Source organism: Scylla paramamosain, chromosome 42 (assembly GCF_035594125.1).
Source record: "Scylla paramamosain isolate STU-SP2022 chromosome 42, ASM3559412v1, whole genome shotgun sequence".
NCBI lineage: Eukaryota > Metazoa > Arthropoda > Malacostraca > Decapoda > Portunidae > Scylla > Scylla paramamosain.
The window spans coordinates 9,785,001-9,811,888 of NC_087192.1; the positions used below are offsets into that span (position 1 = coordinate 9,785,001).

General features: G+C 39.7%; 1 long non-coding RNA gene across 2 annotated transcripts in view; it reads right to left on the minus strand.

Annotated features, from left to right (window-relative positions):
• LOC135093355 (uncharacterized) overlaps nucleotides 1–18,490 on the minus strand; it is a 90,096-nt gene extending 71,606 nt beyond the window's left edge. The window contains exons 1-2 of one of the 2 annotated variants that reach the window (XR_010263323.1): nucleotides 18,134–18,490; nucleotides 635–718 (exon numbers count right to left, since the gene is read on the minus strand). This is a non-coding gene — a long non-coding RNA (uncharacterized LOC135093355). The remainder of the gene's footprint in view (nucleotides 1–634; nucleotides 719–18,133) is intronic. The other variant, XR_010263322.1, reaches the window with a different exon arrangement.
• Between the last annotated feature and the right edge of the window lie 8,398 nt (nucleotides 18,491–26,888).

Below are 26,888 nucleotides of genomic sequence, written 5' to 3' on the forward strand. Positions count from 1 at the left end.
TGTGAAGTCTGCCGAGTCATTCAGGTAACTGCTCTGTTTTAAGAACACTTGCCTTAAACACACACACACACACACACACACACATGCGCGCTGAGAGAGAGAGAGAGAGAGAGAGAGAGAGAGAGAGAGAGAGAGAGAGAGAGAGAGAGAGAGAGAGAGAGAGAGAGAGAGAGAGAGAGAGATTAATGGCGAGACGCGTAAATAATAGACCACGCTATCAAGGGCAGCGCACATCCGGTCCTCAGCGCTACGGAGGAGGAAAAAAAGAGCACAGCGAGACCAGGGAAGAGCAGGAGGACGAGTAACAACAATAGCAACAAGGAGGGAAGGAGAGCTGGGGACAGGAGAGGCGGAGGGATGAAGATACGGGAGGTGAGTGGTGGTGGTGGTGGTGATGGTAGTGGTGGTAGTAGTAGTAGTAGCAGTAGTAATACAACAACAACAACAACAACAACAACAACAACAACAACAGCAACAACAACATAAAAAATCAATAACAACATGAGGAAGGTGGTGAAGATGATGATGAATATAAACAATGGGAATAGAGAAAATGGAGATATAAGAAATGTATTTAAATATCAGTTAGAGAGCGCGGCAGGATTCTTGATATGAAAGACATTTAAACATCTACCTTGTGGGTCCTTGCCCTCCCTCCGCCCTGACGTGCGGCAGCTTCTATCAGCACGTGGTGACGCACAACTTTCGTCTTCACTCACTGAAAAGGAAAAGAAGTTGAATATGCACTTATAAATAAATAAAAATGAGTAAAACTAAATAAATATGAATAAATCACACAAAATTAATGATCAAGCCGGTAAAATGTGTGAATAGGCAGAGGAATAAAAAATCACGATAATAATAATTTATTGAAGAATTAAGCAGTTTATAACTTATCAGTCATAATGCAAAAGGGGTTTTATTACGTGGATCTCTCTCCTGGAAATGTAGATTTAAAAAAAAAGTTAGATACATTTTTCAAGAATTTATGATTAAAATTAATTTAAACGGTTTTCGTCTGAAAGCCTGCAAGCAATGTGTTGAGGTGGAGCATGAAGGCCCTGACGCTCCACGCCGGCAAATATTCGTTTATTTGGCAAGTTATTATAAAAGACAAAGATAATCACTTATAGTGAGTAAGGTCTATCTTGAGGGACACCTTAAGTTTTTTCCCGACGAAATTCAACAATTGCCTTGGGGACGCCGTGCCATCAGTCTCACGCACCGGAACCTTTGGCTTGTCCAAAATAATTTTCAACAGAGTGGAGCTTTTTTTCATAAAATATTTAATACATTAACACTTCGTCGTGTTTATTCCTCACGATGGAGCGATAATTATTTTGAGTTCTTGAATGACACGTGCAGACGCATTCACGTTCATAACGTTTACACGAGAGAGAGAGTAGAATTACCAACTTTTACTTATTCGCTGCTGGGTGAAGAGAGGCTGCAGCTTGAAAAAAAGTAAATAAATAAAATAAATAAGTAAATAAATGAATAATATAATCCCCGGCCAGGCCAGGACTCGAACACAGGGCTTCTCTATTGTTAGATGTACTCAACACTAGACATTTGGGGAATTTTTTTTTTTCCATGACTTCTCATGCTTGTCGTAGTCTCTCGTCGCCGTGCAAATGTTCCCCAGGCACTGGAGCCCCACCACCTCACCATACTTTAAGGGTTCTCAGGTGGAAATGCTCATGTCCAGCACCTTCAAATCGCTTACGAACTTGGAACATACCAGACTCCTCCCGACCCTTGCAGTGGCGGAACATCGCCAGCTTAGTGACACACGTGCAGATCTTCAAGTACAACCCCGCCCAGCAATAATTCGCAGCATTTTTCCCCGAGACGTGTCAGCGAGGAGGCTCGTTACTGCTCCCAAACTAGTTAATGTCACTAAACTATTGTAGCTGAAGATACTCAACCACATCCGCAACGCAAGTGACGCAGCGTCCCACCACGTTCAGGCTCAGCAGTGGGCTATTTTACGCCAGGCTGAGCTGTGTATGTTTGCGGGTACTTATGTGTAAATGATTGTACATATTGTGCTCTCTCTCTCTCTCTCTCTCTCTCTCTCTCTCTCTCTCTCTCTCTCTCTCTCTCTCTCTCTCTCTCTCTCTCTCTCTCTCTCTCTCTCTCTCTCTCTCTCTCCAAACACAAACACAAACACACACACACACACACACACACACACACACATTCTATTCCATAAGGAGTTTTATGAGAAAAACTTACACACACAAAACAAAACAAAGCAAAATAAAACAACAACAACAACAACAACAACAAGATTTGCTCCACCTCTCCTTCCATCACTCATATCTCGCTCTTCCAACTTGTAATCCTCCTCTTACGCTTATATTCCTTCCTGCTGCTCCACCCATCTCCTCTTCCCGACACGGTCTCCCCCTCTTCTCCATCGGTTCCACATCCAGAACACACTCCCTTAACACACAAAAAAAAAAAAATAACGAGAAACGTGCATTCACTCCAACAAGTCTCCTCCTTAGCCAGTACTGTCACGTTGTCTGGCTACAGGAAATCTCGTCTTTTCTCTGTTATCGCAGCAATTCCCGAGCAGATAATGACAAAACGTTATCACTGTCATGGAAAGATGTGTGCGTGATATCACAGACATTTATGCTTTCACAACAAGAAATGTTAAATAAGACAGCCAGACACTGGACGTACACAGGGGGGATGTTTTCACTTTACAGGTGGGTGTTTTACGTAACGTTAAACCACGCTTTGTATTGCTAGTATTTCTACTACTACGACTACTACTACTATTACTACTACTACTACTACTACTACTACTACTACTACTACTACTACTACTACTACCACTACTACTAATACCACTACTGCTACTACTGCTGCAACAACAACAACTGCTACTGCTACTGCTACTGCTACAACAACAACAACAACTGCTACTGCTATAGCAACAACAACTGCTCCTGCTACAACAACAACAACTGCTACTGCTACAACAACAACAACCAACAACAACTGCTACAACAACAACATCAACAACAACAACTGCTACAACAACAACATCAACAACAACAACTGCTACTGCTACAACAACAGCATCAACAACAACTGCTACTGCTACAACAACAACATCAACAACAACTGCTACTGCTACAACAACATCATCAACAACAACAACTGCTACTGCTACAACAACAACAACAACTGCTACTGCTACAACAACAACAACAACTGCTACTGCTACAACAACAACAACTGCTACTGCTACAACAACAACAACTGCTACTGCTACAACAACAACAACAACAACTGCCGCTGCTACAACAACAACAACAGCTGCTGCTACAACAACAACAACAACAACAACTGCTGCTACAATAACAACAACAACAACAGCAACTGCTGCTACAATAACAACAACAACAACAACTGCTGCTACAATAACAACAACAACAACAACTGCTACTACAACAACAACAACAACAACAACGACTGCTGCTACAACAACAACAACAACGACTGCTGCTACAACAACAACAACAACGACTGCTGCTACAACAACAACAACAACGACTGCTGCTACAACAACAACAACAACAACAACAACAATAACAACTGCTGCTACAACAACAACAACAACAACAACAGCAACTGCTGCTACAACAACAACAACTGCTGCTACAACAACAACAACTACAACAACAACTGCTGCTGCTAAAACAACAAAAACAACAACTGCTGCTACAACAACAACAACAACAACAACAACAACAACTGCTGCTGCTACAACAACAACAACAACAATTGCTTCTACAACAACTGCTGCTACAACAACAACAACTGCTGCTACAACAACAACAACAACAACAACAACTGCTGCTACAACAACAACAACAACTGCTGCTGCTACAACAACAACAACAACAACAACAACTGCTGCTACAACAACAACAACAAAAACAACAACAACAACAACTGCTGCTACAACAACAACAACAACTGCTGCTACAACAACAACAACAACAACAACTGCTGCTGCTACAACAACAACAACAACTGCTGCTGCTACAACAACAACAACAACAACAACAACAACAACAACAACAACAACAACTGCTGCTACAACAACTGCTGCTACAACAACAACTGCTGCTACAACAACAACAACAACAACAACAACAATAATTGCTGCTACAACAACAACAACAACTGCTGCTACAACAACAACAACAACAACTGCTGCTACAACAACAACAACAACAACAACAACAACAACAACTGCTGCTACAACAACAACAACAACAACAACTACAACTACAACAACAACTACAATTACAACAACAACAACTACAACTACAACTACTACTACATTTGCTGCTGCTGTTACTCTTCCTCGTCTTCCTCCTCCTACTACTTCTAGTGTCAGCTCAGATCCTTGAATTCATACAATAATCTAAGTCGGGATTTAAAAGATAGTCATTTTTTTTTTTTTTTCGCTGTGAAACCTTTCAGAACTTGTGTTACTTAAGGTGGGATAAATTCATCATTGAAGATGCTGCTTTCTTTCATGAAATACACAACAGTTGTTCTGGAAATACAATGCACTCTATTAAGTTTCTGTAGCACCCCAACTCAACAGGTTCATCTAATTAATCAACCTGTCGTGATGCAAATTTAATGGTTGCTGGATGTAGATGATGAATAATGAAGGGCGTAAGACGGAACCCTGAGGAACTCCACTTGTAATGCAACCCTGTTTTCACTTCTTAAACGTTTCTTCCATGTCTTCAACCCACAGAGCGTCTGTGTGTGTTTCTCTGAGGCTTAGAAGATCGGTAGTTGATGGAACAGTCAGTTTTTTTTTTCTCTCAAGTAACGCCCACGAAGGCTCATGCTACTCTCGCTCCCATCTCGTGTCCTCGCTGAGGAGCTCACAGTCGTGCTCTTCAGCCATTAGACTATCGCTGAAGAATAACCAGTTTCCTGTGAGATTCGAATTCAAGAACCCGGGTGCACTAACCACCGAGTCACCAACGCCTCCTTGCTTTTAGCTGAGCGCACGCCGCATCTTCATCATTACTACACATTTCTATTACTACAAGTTTATTATTTTTTTTCCTAATGATGCACCTGTCAAAAGGTTCTTGTAAGTCAAGGGATGCATCACAATTTTCGTCATTACACACAACCCCATGAAATGCCTCCAAGTACCAGGACACCAAAATACTGAGACACTTTAGTGAACAAATTATGCTGTCCATAACAATGAAGTAATGATGGGAACGACGGCGATGCCCAAGTAAAACCGAAATGAAGTATGATACATGATAATTACAATATATATATATATATATATATATATATATATATATATATATATATATATATATATATATATATATATATATATATATATATATATATATATATATATATATATATATATATATATATATATATATATATATATATATATATATATATATATATATATATATAGAGCCTGCATCACCCCGCCTCACCCCAAATTTTGACCACCTACATTCAGTCTCTTCCTAGTGCGGTATCATAAGAATATAAGAACATAATAAATAAGGGAAGCTGTAAGAAACCATCAGGCCTTTACGTGGCAGTCCCTGTATGAATCTTCCCTACCTATTTCCACCTATCTTCCTCATCCATAAACCAGTCTAATCTCTTAAAACTCCCTAATGTCTTAGCACTAACAACTTGATTACTGAGTCCGTTCCATCATCTACCACTCTATTTGAAAACCAATTTCTTCTTAGCTCTTTTTTAATCCTAAATTTTCAAGCTTGAACCCGTTATTTCTTGTATAATTCTTGTTACTAATCCTAAGAATTTTACTTATGTCCCCCTTGCTATAACCCTTATACCACTTAAAGACTTCTATCAGATTCCCTCTTAACCTACGACTCTTTAAAGAATGCAAATTTACCAGCTTTAATCTCGTCTCGTAAGGAATACTCATCCCTTGTATCCTTTTACTCATTCTTCTTTGTACTGATTCCAGTAGACCTATATCCTTCCTGTAATATGTGGACCAGAACTGCACATTGTAGTCTAGATGAGGTCTGACCAGTGCCAAACATAACCTTAATATTACTTTGGAGCTTCTACTTTTAACACTCCTAAAAATGAATCCTAACACCCTATTTGCCCTGTTTCTGGACTCTATGCATTGCTTTCTTAGACGGAATTCAGAGCTAACTACTGAAGGAGCTGTAATCCACTTCTTATTTATCTGCCTATCTACTTACACACACACAAAAAAAAGAAAAATAAATAAATAAAAATATTACAGCCATGTTTGCATGAAATCTCCGTTAACAGATGTACCAAACTATGGTAACGCTCCGGAAAAGACGAGGGAGAAGCTGCACCATCACCATTTCTTAACGCACGTTTTTTTTTTTTTTATTTTATTATCATTTTATTTTGTTTTTTTATGTAAGACGTTCACAGGACAAGGACATCAAAAAACGTAAATAAATACTAGGGTGCCAGTCCCGAAAGAGAGAGAAAAAAAAAGTAAAAAATAAAAAAAAAAGTAAAAAGAAATAAATAAAGGTTATGACGTATCGTGAAACCTCTCTTGAAAAAGTTTAAGTCATAGGAAGGAGGAAATACAGAAGCAGGCAAGGAGTTCCAGAGTTTACCAGAAAAGGAATGAATGATTGAGAATAGTGGTTAACTCTTGCATTAGAGAGATGGACAGAATAATGTTGAGAGAACGTAGGTCTTGTGCAGCGAGGCTGGGGAAAGAGAGGAGGCATGCAGTTAGCAAAATCAGAAGGCCAGTTAGCGTGGAAATAGCGGTGGAAGATAACAAGAGATGCAACATTGTGGCGATGAGAAAAAGGCTGAACACAGTTAGAGGGGAGGAGTTGATAAAATTAAATATTTTTGATTCCATCCTGTCTAAAAGAGCGGTATGAGTGGAACCCCCAATACATGTGAAACATACGCCATACACGGGTAGATAAACCCCCTGTGCATAGTTAGTATCCGAGTTGAACGTATACAGAAGACTTGAACATAAGCAGGGTGGAATCATCAGCATAAGAATAGATAGGACAAGAAGTTTAGTTTAGATCACTGACGAACAATATAAAGTGAGTGGATGATGAGGCAGAACCCCGAGGAACAGCACTGTTAACAGACTTAGGAGAAGAACAGTGACCGTCAACAACAACAGCAATAGGATGGTTAAATGGGAGGATAGTTTGGAAATCAAAGCTTTGTGCCAGACTCTATCACTTTTTATATGTCTAAGGTAACAGCGAGCCTCATCAAAAACCCTAAAACAAGATGACCAAGAGTCAGTAAAGAAAGCCAGATCACCAGTAGAGCGGTCACGACGAAACCCATACTGGCGATCAGATAGAAGGTTATGAGGTGACAGATGTTTATCTTCCTGTTGAAGATAGATTCAAACACTTTAGATAGGCAGGAAATTAAAGCAATAGTACAGTAGTTTGAGTGATTAGAGCGGTCAGCCTATTTAGAAACAGGCTGAATGTAAGCAGACTTCCAGGAAGAAGGAAAGGTAAATGTTGATAGACAAAGTTGGAAGAGTTCGACTCGGCAAGGTGCAAGCACGGAGGCACAGTTTAAGAGAACAATAGGAGGGAACCCACCAGGTCCATAAGCCTTCCAAGGGCTAAGGCCAGCGAGGGCATGGCAAACATTACTGCAAAGGATCTTAAGAGTCAGAGGATGGAGGAGAGGAAGAAACATGGCCTGTATCATCCAAATTAGAGTTTTTAGCAATGGTCTGAGCAAAGAGTTCAGTTTTAGAGATAGACGAGATGACTGGTGCCATCAGGATGAAATAAAGGATGGAAAAATTGAGGAAGCAAAGTTATTAGAGATACTTTTTGCTAGGTGCCAGAGGTCACGAGGGGAGTTAAATCTAGAAAGATTTTGACATTTTCTATTGATGAAGGAGTTTTTGGATAGTTGAAGAACATACTTGGCATGATTCTTAGTAGAAATATAAATTGCATGAGATTCAGGTGATGGAAGGCTCAGGTCCCTTTTGTGGGCCACATCTCTATCATGTAGAGCACGAGAACAGGCTGTGTTAAACCAAGGTTTGGAAGGTTTAGGTTGAGAGAAAGTGAGAAATGTATGCCTCCACGCCAGACACTATCACCTCTGTTATGCGCTCAGCACACAGATAAATCTCTGATACGGAAGCAGTAGTCATTCCAAGAAAGATCAGCATAATACATCCTTAAGTCCTCCCAATTAGCAGAGGCAAAACGCCAAAGGTACCTCCTCTTTGGGGAAACCTAAGGAGGGATTGGAGCGATAGGACAAGATGCAGATATAAGGTTGTGATCGGAGGAGCCCAACAAAGATAGAGAGACAGCATAAGCAACAGGATCAGGGGTTAGGAAAAAGTTAAGAAAGTTGAGTGTATCTCCAAGACGGTCAGGGATACGAGCAGGATGTTACACCAGTTGTTCTAGGTCGTGGAGAGTAGCAAAGTTAAAGGCTAGTTCACCAGGATGGTCACTGAAGGGAGAGGAAAGCCAAAGCTGGTGGTGAACATTGAAGTCTCCAAGACTGGAGATCTCCAAGCAAGGGAAGAGCGTCAGGATGTGTTCCACTATGGAAGTTAAATAGTCTAAGAATCTCTTACTTTTAGAGGAGTTAGGTGATAGGTGAACAGGCATAGATGAATTTATTTTGAATGACTACATTCGTAGCCAGATAGTAGAATATTTGGAAGATTCAAGAGCACTGGCACGAGAGTAAGTTAGGTCGTTGCACACACAGACGCAACATCCAGCTTTGGACTGAAAATGAGGATAGAGAAAGTAGGACGGAGCAGAGAAGGGCGTACTGTCAGTTGCTTCAGACACCTGTATTTCGGTGAGGAAAAGATGATGAGGTTGAGTGGAGGAGAGATGGTGTTCCACAGTTTGAAAATTAAATCTAAGGCCGCAGATTTTGCAGAGGTTAATGTAGAAAAACTTGTAGGGATGTCAAGACATTAAGGGTCGATATCAGAAGAAGAGTAGTTTGACATGGGAACATTTGAGTTCCCCTCCCCAGACGGGGACTCCGAGGCTGGTGTAGGAGTCGCCATGATAAAATTTGAATTTTGAGGGAAGGGTGACCATGTATTAGATGCATGTAGAGTTGTGTGAAGGAAGAGAGTTGTTTTTAGAGGGCAGGCTGTGACTGCCCCATTAAGTTGTGAGACACAAAGGAAAAAATTCACAGAGGTCACAGCTGGGTCATTGGAAAATTTACAACATGCCCCGATCCAATACGAAACCGGTCCAGTGTTTGAGACCTCATGGGAAGTAATGATCATCTCGGTAGGTATCCCCTGCCTCTTCCTTTAGTGCGACCAACATATCGAATATTACGTTCACACAAAACAGGTCTCCTTGGAGGAGGTGAAGTCTCTTCTGTATTCTTCCGATGTACAAATACTGCTAAATCCTTCCCCGGTGAGGAGAGGCTCCATCTGGCAGGATTACCTTCGCTCTTTTCGTTAAACGGAGAGACTGCCGGTTAAAACTTTCACTGTGAAAGTGAGAACCTGCCACTCCGCTCCACCTCACACTGACGTGAACGTTATTCGTGAAGGCGGTTGTGCTTCCTGTGGCTCAAGATGAATGTGGGGAAGAAAACATACATCCTGAGAGAGAGAGAGAGAGAGAGAGAGAGAGAGAGAGAGAGAGAGAGAGAGAGAGAGAGAGAGAGAGAGAGAGAGAGAGAGAGAGAGAGAGAGAGAGAGAGAGAGAGAGAGAGAGAGAGAGAGAAACCAGCGTTCATTTGCGTTGAGCATCTAGTTTTCTCGGAAGGGAAACCTAAGTATATACAAGGTCACACTCATCACGCTGTTCACTCACAATGATCTGAAAATGATTCCATTTGGCCTCCCGTCACCCTCACCACGCTCCCAGGCCAGGCCACGGGTTAATCAAACAAGGGGCGCCGGCAATGGGCTTACTTTGATCAAATTATATATTCAGCGTCTGTCTATTCACAGTGTGCGTGTAAAATGTGTATTTTCCTTTTCAATGAGTAATCTTATCAATTTACTAATGATAATAAAAGCCCTTACTTAATCATATTGTTCTATTATTTCTTTTTAAACTGATTTCTTTCAAGACCAAGTACTAAACAATATCGTAATATCGTGCGGCCCTGATGAGGAGCTGTGGTCCATGGCTCTGTTCTCCCGAACGGTTTGGGATATAAGAAATGTGATTCTATTTAGTCTTGAGAAGGTGCGTGCGTGTGTGTGTGTGTGTGTGTGTGTGTGTGTGTGTGTGTGTGTGTGTGTGTGTGTGTTCGCACAGTTGTTCCACCCAGATGCCGCAGGTGTTTGTCTAAGCTCGCCCACTTCGCAGTGATGTTACCATCGTATACAAGATTATGAAATGACCTCACACATACGTTTGGTTCACCTCACACGAGACGGTCTATTTTGATTGACATCTTCAGACTGAACCCTGAACACTCAAAACTTTTCTCAACACTCGATAAGAATAAATTCGTGACGAGTAGAATGGTTAGTGGAAGATGGAGCGACCCGGAAGACGCAAAGATAGGTGATATCAGGATAGGTTCATAGTGATAGGTTCATAGATAGGTTATTAGTGATACTGCAGGTAGAGCAGCAGTGGAAGTGGCGTAGATTTAAAAAAAAAATCGTAAACGTTATGTAATTAAGAAATTCCAGAGACACCTGCAATACCATAGGAAATGTCCTGACAGAAGTGGTTACTGTGGATCCTTGACCAAGATGCACGCAGGTCAGGCCAGTGAGGCGCGCACCCGTTCCTCCGCGGCCGCCACCTTCCCCACCACTCACACCAATTTCAGTTTTTCTAAACCTTTGAACTTTTCATTATGAACACAGCTATTTTAAATATATAAGTCTGAAAAGTTTAAGTAATTATACAGTCTTATAAAATGCAACACTGATGGAATAAAATAGTGTTAAGGCCTCTCAACAGTAGGAAACAATGTTTGGAAACAAAGTTTCCAAACTGTTTACAAGCAGTTTGGAAACAATATGCAAACAGTTTCCAAACAGTTTGCAAACTGTTTGGAAACTGTTTCCGCACAATGCTTCCTGTCCAGACCCCAGTTGTCAGGACACCTGTGAATGAAGAGGTTGCTGCAGCAGCCTCTGTATTTTACTTAGCACTTTTGATAATACACTCAAGAAAGGACAAGAAAAAGATGAGATGGGTGAGGAAAATGAGAAAATTCCCTTTCATGGTGACTTGCTTCTGTCAGATCTGAGAGTAGATGGAGATATTTTCTTCAGATGCTCTCTTCTGAAATGTACTTTGATGGTTTTGATCGTCTCCGTCACGACATTCATCTTCATCTTATTCTTATAATCTATGCAAGTTACATCTCTCAGTGCTTGGGATGAATGGAGAGTTGTCTAAAGATAACTCTTTCCCTTCGCACAAAACTACTTGCACCTAATTACACACACACCCTTCACTCAAAATTCAGAATCAATATGGCGACTTCTACACCAGTCTCGGAGTCCCCATCTGGGGAGGGGATCACAAATGTCCCCAGGTCGGACTGTTGTTCTGGTATTGATCCTAAGTGTCTTGACACCCCCCTCAACTTTTTCTTCATTAACTTCTGCAACATTCGCTTTTTACATCTAATTTTCAATCTATTGAACACCACCTCTCCTCTACTAAACCTCATCTTCTTTTTCTCACTGAAACACAGGTGTCTGAGGCAACTGACAGTAGCCCATTTTCTGTTCCCTCCTACTCTCTATATCTTCATTTTCAGTCCATTGCGTCTATGTGCGGAACGACTTAATCTGCTCTCGTGCCCACGTTCTTGAATCTTCCTAGTTTTCCACCATCTGGCTACGACTACAGTCACTCTCAAACTAAATTTGCCTGTGCTGTATACCTCTCATCTAACTCCTCCTATTATAAGAAATTCTTTGACTACATACCTTCCAAAGTGGAACACATCATGACTTTCTTCCCTTTTGCGGAGATCTCCATTCTCGGATACTTCAATGTTCACCACCAGCTTTGGCTTTCCTCTCCATTCACTGACCATCCTGGTGAACTAGCCTTTAACCTTGCTATCCTCCACGAGCTAGAGAAACTGGTGCAACACCCTACTCGTTTTCCTGACTGTCTTGGAGATACACCCAACATGCTTGACCTTTTCCTAACCCCTAAGCTTTCTGCTTATGCAGTTACCTTATCTTTTCTGTTAGGCTCTTCCGATCACAATCTCTTATCTGTATCTTGTCCTGTTGCTCCGATTGGCCCTCCGGATCTCCCAAAGCAGAATTGCCTCTGGCGTTTTGCCTCTATCAGAGATCCGTCTCTGTGTGATGAATGCATAGCAGAGGTGATAGTGTCTAGCATGAAGGCGTACATTCCTCACTCTTTCTCTCGACCTAAACCTTCCAAACCTTAGTTTAACATACCCCGTTCTCGTCCTATACATGATAGTGAGGTGGCCGACAAAAGGTCCTTGAGCCTTCCATCACCCAAATCTCATGCGCTTTATATTTTTGCCCGAAATCATGTCGAGTATGTTCTCCAACTTGTCAGAAACTCCTTCATTAATAGGTGTCAAAATCTTTCAAGATTTAATCCCCCTCGTGACTTCAGGCACCTAGCCAAAAAATCTCCAATAACTTTGCTTTTTCATCTTTCCCTCTTTTATTTCAACCTGATGGCACCACTGCCATCTCATCTATTTCTAAAGCTGATCTATTCGCTCAAACCTTTGCTAAAAAATCTACCTTAGATGATTCAGGGCTTCTTTCTACCTCTCCTGTACCCTCTGATTACTTCATGCTACCTATTAAAATCCTTCTCAATAGGGTTTTCAGTGCTGTCGCTGGGCTCAGAAGACTTATGCACTTTATGGGGTCCCTCCTATTGTTTTAAGAAATTGTGCCCCCGTTGCTTGCACCTTGCCTAGTCAAACTTTTTCAGCTCTGTCTTTCAACCTTTACTTTTTGCTGGAAGTTTGCCTACATTCAGCCTTTTCTTAAAAAGGTGACCGTTCTAATCTCTCAAACTACTGTCCAAATTAATGTTTTCATTTCCTGCCTATTTAAAAATTTTGAATCTATTCTCAACAGGAAGATTCTTAAACATGTATCACTTCACAAGCTTCTCTCTGATCGCCAGTATGGGTTCCGTCAAGCCCGCTATACTGGTGATTTTCTTGCTCTCGTAACTGAGTCTTGGTCATCCTCTTTTAAGGATTTTCGTGAAACTTTTTTTGTTCCTTTAGACATATCAGAAGTTTTTGACAGAATCTGGCACAAAGCTTTGATTCCTAACCTATCCTCCTACAGCTTCTATACTTCTCAATGTAACTTCATTTCAAGTTTCCTTTCTAACCGTTCTATTGCTGCTGTGGCAGTCGGTCACTGTTCTTCTCCTAAATCTATTAATAGTGGTGTTCCTCTGGGTTCTGTACTGTCACCCACTCTCTTCTTATTATTCACCAATGATCTTCTAAACCAAACTTTTTGTCCTATCCACTCCTAATGATACAATCCGCCCTTTCCAACGTCTTTTCGTAGATGTCCAACACTTCAGGAAGTAAACAGTTCACGCAAGGAAGCCTAAGGACGACTGACTTCGGATCTCTCTAAAATTTCCGATTGCGGAAGAGCAAATTTAATATTGTTCAATGCCTCAAAAACTCAGTTCCTCCATCTATCAACTCGAAACAAGCTTCTAGACATCTATCCCCACTTCTTCAATGACACTCAACTGTCCCCTCTTCTACACTGAACTTCCTCGGTCTGTCCATCTAAACTGGAAACTTCACATCTCATCTCTAGCTAAAACAGCTTCTATGAAGTTAGGTGGTCTGAGTCTTCTGCGACAGTTTTTCTCATCCTCCCAGCTGCTAACTCAGTACAAGGGCCTTATCCGTCCATGTATGGAATATGCTTCACATGTCTGAGGGGAGTCCACTCATACCGCTCTTCTAGACAAGGTGGAATCAAAAACTTTTCGTCTCATCATCTCTCTGCTAACTGACTGTCTTCAGCCTCTCTCTCTCTCATCGCCGCAATGTTGCATCATGCTAAGCGCTCTTCTGATCTTGCTAACTACATGCCTCCCTTCTCCCGCGGTCTCGCTGCACAAGTCTTTCTTCTTTCTCTCACCCATGTTCTGTCCACCTCTCTAATGCAAGAGTTAACCAGTATTCTCAGTCATTCATCCCTTTCTCTGGTAAACTTTGGAATTCCCTGACTGCTTTTGTATTTTTACCTTCCTATGACTTGAATTCCTTCAAGAAAGAATTCAAAATACTTATCCTTCAATTTTTGACTACCACTTTGAACCCTGTTCGGGGACCGGCATCTGAGTGGGCTTTTTTTTTTTTTTATTTAATCGGAGTTTTGTTGCCCTTAGCCGGCGTCCCTCCTACATAAAAGAAAAAAAAATATATATATATATATATATATATATATATATATATATATATATATATATATATATATATATATATATATATATATATATATATATATATATATATATATATATATATATAATTTGAAGATTCATATACAAAGACACAAAAATAAATAGATAAATAAATAAATAAATTATCATATCCTGAAAAGGACTGCTGAGAAGATTCGCTTGAGCAGACCTGGTTATTTAAGCATGATGATTAATTCTGCACATTCCAGAGAAGACAAAATGAGAAAAAAGTATAAGATAACAAAATAAACAAAGCACAAAGATGACATATGAGAAAGATTAAGAAAAGGACACACTCACAGCTGACGAAACTCATGAAAACATTAAATGCCAGAAAGAAATAAAACACGAACATGTAAAAACATTACACATGAAAAAGAAGATCACTAAGACATGAATGAAAATACACAAAAACACTAACGACATGGAACATAATACACCTAAATAATAAAGTCCTCTTAAAGTCCTCTTAGGTATCTTGTAAATTCAAGTGACTAGGCAAAGGATTCCATACCTGAACATCAAAATCTAAAATAAAGTTGTTCTAAATGAAGGACATACTAAATTTTCTAGATTTCTTGTAGTATTGTGCAAATGAAAAAAATAATAAAAAAAAAACTTATCGAACTAAACAGTGATCAACATAAAGTATTAATGAATAAAAGGGACCTTTAATAGATTTCAAAGATGAATAGATTTCTACAGTTGAATCAAACTTTTCTTGAATTTTACAACACGCAAAGTAGCTTTTGAGTCTTGACAGCACTCAAAAAATGATGGCCACGTACATCCCCAAATAGATATACAATGCATTATCTTACTATAATAAAGTGTATAATAAATAGCATAACTCGAGTATTGCGCTTATGGCGAATACGATACAATATGCCAGAAATCTTGACAAGTTGGCACAAACACGATAAATATGCTTTTCCCAGTTTAAATGCTCGTCTATGATAACACCTAGAAATTTAGCAGATTTAACTCGGAGGATGACACTTTTATCTGATATAACAGGCTCAATGTCATGTAATAAAGATCTGTTTTGTAATTGTGTGAGTTGAGTCTTGTTAACATTTTCTTTCATTTTGTTGACTTAATCTAGTTATTTACATCAATTAATCTGTGATAATTTGGTGTGAAGAGATACAAGATTTCTGTCTGTGACTATAAAACTGTTGTCATCAGCAAATAAACTGAAAGTCGCAATATTGCTCACATTTGTTATATCTTTAATGTATATGAGAAACAATATGGACCGTAAGATCAAACCTGTTTTATTAACTTAAAATGCTAATATTCACCGTTACAGAACACTGACTGTTTACGAAAAGACAAATAACTTACTAAAAGAGTAAGTGCTGGTCCCCTAACACCAATATTCTCAAGTTTAGCGTGAAGTATACGATCATTAAGCGAATCAAGAGCTTTCGATATATCAAGGAAGTTTGTATACACATTGGAAACAAAATGTAAGAGCAGATTCAGTTTTCCTATTTTTCCGAAAACCATATTGACAGTCATATAATAGATTACTTTATTCCAAAAAATTACTCAAGCGATATGGTATTGCCTTCTCTAATAATGTGCTAATTGATGGTAAAATGGAGACTAATCTGTAATTGTTTATACCATCTTTGCCATCAGACTTCAGTAGGAATTGCCTTTGCTATCCTTAGCTTACCTGGGAAAATACCACAAATGAAAACAGATTTATTATATGGGACAAAGGAAGCGATATATATATATATATATATATATATATATATATATATATATATATATATATATATATATATATATATATATATATATATATATATATATATATATATATATATATATATATATATATATATATATATATATATATATATATATATATATATATATATATATATATAGAGGTTGCTTTTAGGACAGATGCAGGAATACCACAATAGCCTATTAAATTTGATTTTAAAAGTCTAAGTTTTTATTAATAGTTGATCACATGGATACAAATATAGTGAAGAATTAGAAGAATGTACAAGATAATCTCTGAAACTAGAATCATTATTATTAGAATGCTCCTCAGCAGAGTTAAGAAAGTGAATCATTAAACACCAGCAGCATCAGTACAAGAAACTTGTTTTAAATGAATACGAGTATTATTAGATTTGTTATACTTGCCCATTAACTCATCAACTGCTTTCCAAATGTTTTTAGGACATCCTTGTTTATTTTTTAGTTGCTTTTGGAAATTATTATTTATTCATTTATTTTATTATTATTATTATTATTTATTTATTTATTTTTTTTTTTGTATTTCGTAAAAGGGAAGTTAACACATTTCTATGTGATTTATATCTGTCCTTAATAGACAATGACCATTTGTTAACTAGTCTCTCTAATCTGTGTTTCTCTTTTATACATTCTAACAGTCCGGGAGTTAAATAAGGGAAGTTCTCAGACCTTTTCGTGATTCTACGACATACATTTGTGAAATTTTGTTGAAATAGTTCATTAAACTTAAAGAAAAATGTTTAACATGCTGTATTAGGGATAGGGCAAGTAAGTACATCATTCCGTATCACATGTGAAAGATCAACAAAGTTATCAGTATTCTCAATATTAAAAATCCTCTTGTAAACAGCCTTTACAAGATGAACCTGGCTACTGTGACTGCGGAATTGTGAAATAATTGGAAAATTATCTGAAATGTCAGTATGCATATTATAATTTAAGACATTGAATTCTGCTTGATTTGACCATATGTGATCAATTAAGGTTACAGAGCCATTCCTCATCCTAGTTGCTTAGGAGGTTGCAGGAAACAGAGCAGCTGTACATTTACGTTATAAATTCAGAAACTTTGAATTTTTTTTCGTTCAACAGATTAATGTTCCAGTCACCACACAAAAATACACCACTGCAATTTTGATTGTAACTATACTAAAGTACTAACTTTCTGTAATTCATTCACAAAGTTATTCATGTTACCTCCAGGTGCTCGATAAACTGATAAAAGAAAGTACTTGCTCCCACCACACAGCATCTCTACACATACACATTCAAAGTCAGGTTCACAAAAACTTAAGTCACGTAAACTCAGTGATGTGTAGTCGTTGGACACTTACACACTCCACCTCCATAACCTGTTACGATGCTTAGAATGCATAACATAACTATCAGTTTTATATAAGGGTGCAATATCATCATTTACTATGATTTCAGCAAATCCTATTACATCAAGCTTGGCATTACTAAGAAGTAGAAATCAGTCTTCAAAACCCTGTAAATTTGTCGCTACACTAATAATGTTTAGTGATAAAAAGTAAACATATTAGAGTCAGTACCGAAAGACAAATTATATATTCATAAAAAGAGATATTCACATTGTGGAATACATACATTTCTTGTGTTATTAAAAAAGTCAACACCAGTATCATCATAGTTATCACATTGAAAATCAAATGGGTCAAATGTAAGGCAGTTTAAGCTGTGATCAATAAGATCATAAGTATACTGAAAAAAACTTGTCACTAAACTCATTTTCGTCAAGGGAATGACAAGGAAATATGTAATCCCTCAGATCAAATGAGAATGTAAACTATCTAACAGAGCAAGCATCTTACTTCTTTCTCTTGACGATTCCACGTGAGCGCGTAGTAGCAGACACACCCGAGGATGAAAGGGCGGTGTTAGAAGCATCTGGTAAGCCACTGTTACTTGTCTGATATACTGTACGGACAACAGCACCCGTCTGTGAGCCACCCGCCAGGTCATTTGCCTGGGCTTGGGCAGGAGTACCAACGAGCCGGTCAGTGACACCCTCATTCTCGTTACCTGGATTCACTAACTGGTTCAAGGGACGAGCACTGTTTCGAGCGTTGTTTCGAGCGGTCCAAGGCTTCGTTCTGTATGCTGGCCTCCTCACGCTGAGTGTACGATGCTCTGGATGGAATTATAAGTTTAGTATGTCTAAAATATGCAATTTTACCTTGCTCTCTTGAGAGTCGAAGTTGTGGATGCTGGTTCATTACTAATTCTTGTGATGCAGGGCGCAGGTTCTCACTGATGTATATGCAAGTTCCTTTTAGCTTACTTGCACGTCTCATGACTGCTTCCCGTTTTGTGTAGTGAGTGTACCGGGCAACAATGGTGTGGGCACTGCCATCCTATCACTGGCCCGTTCCGTGGGCTCGTCGATGTTGTCAGGCAGCTGAAGCTTGTTCCGAAACAGTCTTCACCACTTTAGCTGTTTGTTCCCATGTCTCGACGCATTCTTGTTCAACGACACTACTTATTCATAAATTGTTCCTTCTACTGTAGTCTTCTTGGTAATTAAAGCGAGTTTCAAGATCCAGTACTTGTGGTTGAAATGCTTCCTTACTCTCGGTCAGCTCAGCCAAGTGTTTGCGATCTTCATTTTTTTCACTGATTGATTTTCTTTTTTCGCCCCATCAACTCACCAATTTCTTTATTGACTAAATTCTAGACTCCGGACAAGATCATTCACTTTTGATTCAAGGCTTTCAATCCTGGCACTAAACTGGCTTACCATTATGTCGGTGGCGCTTTTGTATGCCGCTTATTGGACTTGAAGTAATGTGTTGAGTAGTTCGGTTTCACGGTAGAGGAATTTAAGTAATACTGATGATATACGTATTCCTTTAAATATTTTTTCCGATGTTTGACTGCGGTAAGAAGATGGTTGCCGCAGTTCTGTGAGCTGGGCAAGTAACACGAGTAGATTCCACGAAGCCTTAATATAGGATCACGGTTTTCTTTGTCCAGTTGGTCTAAGGGTGGCAGCTCTTATATAAAACATGCAAACCTATGTCCACTCATCCTGATTATCCAGAAATTGATCTAATCCTCTTAAATTCCCCATTAACTAGGCACCTACCACTGGATTACTGCCTCTGTCCATTCACACACGAACATTCGCATACACGGGCAGGAGACATACAGCTTACAAGGTTCACTCAATCTCTGTCCTAAGGCCAACATTCGTTAACAGCTATCAAAATTAGTTTCACTGAGTTGTATCGCATGATTCCATACAATTTTATTACTAGTAGTGAATTAGTTCATTCACACGACTCAGGCTTCACCACCACAATGCTGCGTTAACATCTTCCCAGTTTTGTGTGACGCCAGACAATGTCTTACAGGAAGTACACAATTGCCTGTGACTTGCTGTAAAACGCCTGCTGATGATCCCTTTATGATATCTGAGCCGAGTAAAATTGTCATCTTTCTTTCTTTCTTTCTTTTTTTTTTTTTTCTGAAGAGTCCTCCAGACAGAGATGCTTTATATCGTCCACAACATTGCGTGTTCCTTCCAAGTGATGGCGAAGCTCTGTGCAATGGTATTGTTCGCCATTTCCTGGAGTGGTAAGGTACGTGGTAAGGTACAGCATTACGATTACATAGCTGCTCTTAACACTAAGCAATGCAATGTGATTTACTTCATCCGTTCTCCTTCAACTTCAACCTATCTGATCACATTGCAGCGTTTCATTTTCCGTTCTTTCTTGTTTAACTATTTATGGCTACTGGTCCTCTGAACTAGATGACTCTTTAGTATCTAAAGTTCTCCACTTCCGCCCCACGTCGTCATCTGTTCATTTCCGAGCAGAAGGATTCAGTCTGAAACTTGTCTTTACCCGGTTCATCTCGCTGATGATGCAACACTTCATCATCATCTGACTCTCATCAACTTTTCACTTCAGCGTAGTGTTGCATCTCTGGCTATATTCAACTGCTAGTTTCATCCCGACTATTCTTCTGATCTTGCAAATTCCATACTCTGTCCGCGGCCTCCTTGAACATGACTTTCTGAATACTCTCACCCATATCCTGTCCTTATCTGTAATGCACTGGTTGCCATCCTGGCGGTAAATTAACACCAGGAGTCAATATAAAAAATTTGCATGGGTAATAGAGAGGCAAAGAAAAAGTGAACAATTTTGGAAATCAAGAAATCATTGTGTTACCTGACATTAGGATAAATGTTGACTTCATCTCAGTATGTAAAGCTATAAAGTAAACCTATTGTAATAAAGTAATAAAATCAAATCGAATAACAATAATCATTAAAAACTCCTATACAGCATTAGAAAAGAAGAAACATGTATCTGAGTGGTGGGGCAAGCCAAGAGTGTTTTGGCAGGCATGCTCCAGGACAGTCACTTTGCACCTCTCATCACGACGTGTCCAGCGCGTGTCACTCGCAGCCTAAGCCCGCCTCTATTTCACACTGCCAGTTTCTCTGTGAGCATCAGCCGACACTTAAGTCTAGAGTTTTAATTTAGCCATATATATCAATATTGATGATATTTTGTGAAAGGGGTAACCAGCTTAATGTGGCATGTTAAATTGGGTAACATGCTGAAAAAAGTTCAGAAAGCACTGCCCTAAAGCAAGAGTTAACAAATACCTTCACTCTCTCATCCCCTTTACGGGGAAACTCTGGGGCTCTCTGTCTGAAGCTATATTTCCTCCCTCTCTGAAGCTTGACAAGGAACGAGGAATTATAAGGCATCTCAAATCCTGAACAGAATCCTCTTTGGAATGCTTTCCATTTCTTTATTGGAAGACAATTAACGAGCTTTTTGTCTTGAATTAGTTTTTGCCCATAGTATGGCTCCTTTATGCTTGAGAAGAGATCACCATCATCATCAGTGATGATGATGATAATGATGATGATGATGATGATGATGATATGACTGCAAAGCAGAACAAAGGGCTCCTTCACTCCTGTCGGCTACCTTTTTATTCCATGTCACCACAGCAAAAACGTAATATCTCATCCCCCATGCAGTTTTCTGTTTTGCCTTAACGTTTACTATTCGAAGGTTGCCATTCCCTTTCACAAACTGTACATCTATCTGTCAGGCACACAGCTTTGTCCCACCACTCAATATCATCATTGTTAAATATACAAGGAATACAAAATGTTCCTTACGAGAGGAGATTTAAGCTTTTAAGCTTACGAGTACATTCGCTAAAGGCGTAGATTAAGAGGAGGATCTGATGCAGGAATTTAAGTCGCCATATGGGATATAACAAGTGATATTAACAAAATCCTGAATCAAGGTAATGAGTTAAAGCTGGATAAAGTTATACGTTAAAAGAAAAAAAAATGTGAAGAAACTGATTCTCGAATAATGACAGGTGACCGGAAAAGACTTAGTAATCAGTACGAAGTCGCTAAGGAGCTTTAAAAGAAGACTACCTATGGATGCAGGTGATAGGTGGATACTGGAGACTACTGCGTGTAAGCCTTCTGAATTCTTGCTGTTTTCATCATGTCCCGATGCTATTATGGTTACTTTACCGGCTGTCTCAGGAACACTGCATCCCTTGGCTTGGTCTCTCCTGTACCGACATAATTCTTTCAAGAAACATCAAGGCTCATTGAAAATTAAACTGACTTGCCAATGTGAGTTTTTTTTTATTTTATTATTATTCTGTGGAATTGTATTACTGGATTTCATTGCCTACATCTGCATTAGAGATAACTGAATTTTCTATTCAAAGTTACATTTGAACTTCAGATGAACTCATATTGCACGCATTTATGAATTAACAGAACATATCCAACACGAGCCACTCTCCGGCGCAACACATGCCTCTCGCACTCCACACCTTGAAAACAACAACTATACTAGTAAGTGATCATGGTCAGGTGTGTTTTGCCAGTGTTCCACTTTTTTTATAAGTAAATGCCGCACTACGAGAAAATTAAGATCTGTAACAATAATTCAGTAATAAAACGCACCCTAAAAGCTTTCACATCAGGTATCTGTAATATAGATATCGTCTAAGAATAAAGGATGTTACCTAGCGAAATAAATCCTTGCCCGGTAATGTTCTGTGTGTATGCCATGAGTCATGAGGGGGAGAGTTAAGAGACGTGGATGGCGGCTTGTAGCGGCATGACATGGAGGCTAGCAGAAGGTACTGGACTGGGGGATGTAGAGAGTCGGATGGGATGAGAGAGAGAGAGAGAGAGAGAGAGAGAGAGAGAGAGAGAGAGAGAGAGAGAGAGAGAGAGAGAGAGAGAGAGAGAGAGAGAGAGAGAGAGAGAGAGAGAGAGAGAGAGAGAGAGAGAGGGGGGTGAGGAGGCAGACAGACAGACAGACAGACAAGCAAACAGACAGAAAGACATCCACACAGACAGACAAACACATAGACAGGCGGATAGACAAACAAACGAAATTAAACACAAAAGAAGAAAAAAAAGGAACAGATCTAAAGTTTCTTTCAAGAATGTTTGACTACATTACTCTGCATTATCTCATAAAAGAAGTGAGGCAGTAAAGAATCACACACACACACACACACACACACACACACACACACACACACACACACACACACACACGCTGCAGACATAGTAGCTTGTGTTTCCCCCAGGCAGAGTGCAGTGCAGAGGAAGACTGAGAGTCATGACATACGAGTAAGTGAACCAGGGTGAGGGAAGACTGGACGGAAGCGAGCTAGGCAGGGAAGGAGGCGGAGAGAAGCAGCAGGTAGAGAACACACGAGAATGACATCATAAACGTCATCATTATGTTTATGTCCCTTTTCTTTAGAGTAATAAAATTCAACATTACCAACCCAGGAAGTCTTCACGGATGTTAATTCCACATAAAGGCAGATACTTATACTTGTTTTCTCCTTTACCTTCCCGATCCGTTCTCTCTCTCTCTCTCTCTCTCTCTCTCTCTCTCTCTCTCTCTCTCTCTCTCTCTCTCTCTCTCTCTCTCTCTCTCTCTCTCTCTCTCTCTCTCTCTCTGTGTGTGTGTGTGTGTGTGTTTGTGTGTGTGTGTGTGTGTGTGTGTGTGTGTGTGTGTGTGTGTGTGTGTCCTCCTCTTCGCATGTCTTCATGAAGCATATTATCTTTCAAACAGTAAAACATCCATAATGAGGAGAATTTGAATAGGAATAGCGTGTTCTGAAAGAGTAATAAGGAAGTGTCTTGACTGAGTGGCTTGTTTTGCATACGACATGGAGACGTAACTCTTGAGGTGGTCACTTAAGACTGCCACTATTGCCCACAACTCTATCCTTTTCTCCCATTCGTGGAAAACATCTCACGCAACCAGGAGATTCGCGAATATACGACTTTTCCTTGCACCAGCGCCATAGATTTTGTGAGGTTGTTGTTATTTGTTAACGGAGAGACATGGTTACTGCTACTACCACTATCACTATCAGAATCAATAAGCAACCACTACTAGTATTATTATTACTACACCTTCACTACCATTATTGATATTGCTACTTTCGTTACTTTTCTGGTCATCTATCACCTGCTGGTAGGGACGTATTGATTCTAATAGATTTATTGCTGATGTTGTGAACTCACCTGCTGCTCTTGATGTTCCTGATGTTCCTTCTGCTCCTTATGTTCTTGCTGTATCTGCAGCTCCTGATGTACCTGCTGTGAATGAGATAAGGGATGGGATAATTATGGGAAGGGTAGGGAGGTGTTGTTCATTCACCTGCTGCTCCTGATGTTCCTGTTGCCCCTCATATTCCTGCTGATGTGCCTGCTGTTCTTGGTGTTGCTGGTCCTTCTGCTGAAAGAGTCAAATTGGTGGTCAGTGAGTCAACCCCTGTGGGTTGGACAAGGGGTGGATCAAAGATACTCGTACTGTGCGCTCACCTCCTCTTCTCCCCTGAGGAGGCTAGGGAGGTGAGGTGGTGCTCACTCACCTCCCCTTCTCCCCTTGGTGAGCCAGGTAAGAGCTACGCACTTACCTCCCCTGCTCCCCTGGGCAGCTCCATCAATGTGTAGTGTTTTTTTTAAACAAATATGGTGTAAGTCCCTCACACCAATCTTAAAGTGCATTACTTTACCACTGAGCCACGAGGACGCAACATTTTTTTTTTTTTGCAAAGTTGGCCTATTTCCCCATATTGTGTTCACACCGCAATATATAATAAAGAAGAACTGCTGTCTATTATAATTTAATTATTTTTATTAAGAGATTATTTATTAATTTGTTTAGTCTGGAGTGAGGTTTGAATCATGGCGTCCCACACTCAGAGTTGCCAAGACCGCCACTCTCTCCGCTGAGCCCTACATGGCTAGCAGTAAAGAAGATATATTTGAATACAGCATTTCCCTGTCTGTGGATATGCCGCGCCGAAAGTTCAGTAAGAGTTACTGCTGTCCATTTTAATGTGAGTGTTCATTTTCACAAGGATAATGAAATCAAATGAAATGCTTTGGACTGCTACAACATAAGATCATAAAAAAAAAAACTAAGGGAAGCTGCAAGAAACCATCAGGCCTACACGTTGGAGTCCCTTTACGAAATATACCTACCTATTTCCACCTATCACCCCATCTATAAATCTGTCTAATCTTCTCTTAAAACTCCCTAATGACTCAGCACTAACAACTTGATTACTGAGTCCGTTCTATTCATCTACCACTCTATTTGAGAACCAATTCCTTCCTATCTCTTTTTTAAACCTAATTTTTTCAAGTTTGAACCCGTTATTTCTTGTTCAATCCTGGATACTGGTCCTAAGAATTTTGCTGACGTCCCCCTTGTTGTAACTCTTATACCACTTAAAGACTTCTGTCAGGTCCCTTCTTAACCTATTTCTCTCTAAAGAATGTAAATTGAACAGGTTTAGTTTCACTTCGTAAGGAATACTCCTCATTCTCTGTATCCTTTTAGTCATTCTCTTTTGTACTGATTCTAATAGATTTATTCCTGCCTGTAATATGGGGTCCAGAGCTGCACAGCGTAGTCTAGATGAGATCTGACCAGCTCCAAATATAGTACTCCTAAATTTAATCCTAATACCCAATTTGCCCCGTTTCTGGCCTCTGTGCAATGCTTTCCAAGACGGAGTTCAGAGCTAACTATAACTCCTAAATATTTTTCGTATCCTGAACCTACTAGAGCTTCATTGTTTATTGTGTACCTACTGTATGGGTTTTCTCAACCTACGCTAAGTACTTTGCATTTGTTGATATTAAACTGCATTTGCCATCTGTCTGTCCATTTGTTTAACCTATCCAAATCTGCCTGCAAGTCGATGGCATCCGATTCTGACCTAATTAATCTACCTATCATTGTGTCATCCGCATATTTAATAACATCACTACTAATTCTACTATTCAAGTCACTGATAAATATTAAAAACAACAATGGCCCTAATACTGATCCCTGTTGCACCCCTCTTATTACTTGACCCCACTCGGATTTAGAGCCGTTTATTACAACTCTCTGTCGCCTGTCGCTTAGCTTAGCCGCGACTTTATCTATCCCATCTATCCCTTGCGCCCTAACCTTTCTCAGGAGCCTCTGATGGGGTACCTCGTCAAACGCTTTACTAAAGTCCAGATATAGGATGTCATAACTATCACCATTATTTGCTGCCTCGTAAACTTTACTGTAAAAACTTAACAAGTTCGTCAGGCAAGACCTCCCCTTCGTGAAGCCATGCTGTGAATGATTTATCAAGTTGTGTTTGTCTAAATGCTCCCTAATGTTCCTCGCTATTACTGACTCCATTATTTTAGCTACAACAAAGTTAAGTTGACAGATCTATAATTTGACATTAAAGTTTTATCTTCTTTCTCAAAGATGGGTACTACATTAGCCTGCCTCCACATTACCAGTACATTTCCTGACTCAAGTGATTTCCTAAAGACATAAACTAACGGTTCACTAATAACCTCTTTGCATTCCTTAAGTACTCTTGAACATTTTAGACTATCTATCTCCTGTTCCACTATCTCCTTGGTTATGGTAATATCTGTCAGCTTCTCATTCTCTTCTGCCCTAAACATCTGCTCACTATACAGCATTTCTTGGATGTTTTCCTGGGTGAAGACGGTTGAAAAATACTCGTTCAGAACTAACCAGCTCCCCATCTGTTGCCTGTAATGGACCTATTGTTTCTCTATTCTTCGTCCTATATACCTGATAAAATCCCTTTGGGTCCGTCTTCACCTGGCTGGCTACCTTTAATTCATAATTGCCCTTAGCTTTCCTCGTTAACCTCCTGACTGTTTTAACTAATTCGTTATATTGTGGCCTTAAAACCTCCTCCCCTGCCTTTAATCTCTTATATATACTTCTCTTTCACCCGATGTAGTACTTTAACCTAACAGTCATCCATTTAGGGTCATTCTTCTGTGATCTTATTGTCAGATGAATGCAAATGCTGCAGCCAACTTTGTCTTCCAAAAAGCCAAATTATGTGTAATCCTGGGCCACTATCGCCAATCAGGAAATTTTCTTTTCTTCCTTCTTCTGGAATGTAAACTTTGTACTGGTGCGGCAACTGTAACTCTTGAAGATCTACAGGATTCGGAGGGGGAGCGCTTACGGCTTTCCTTGTGCGTTT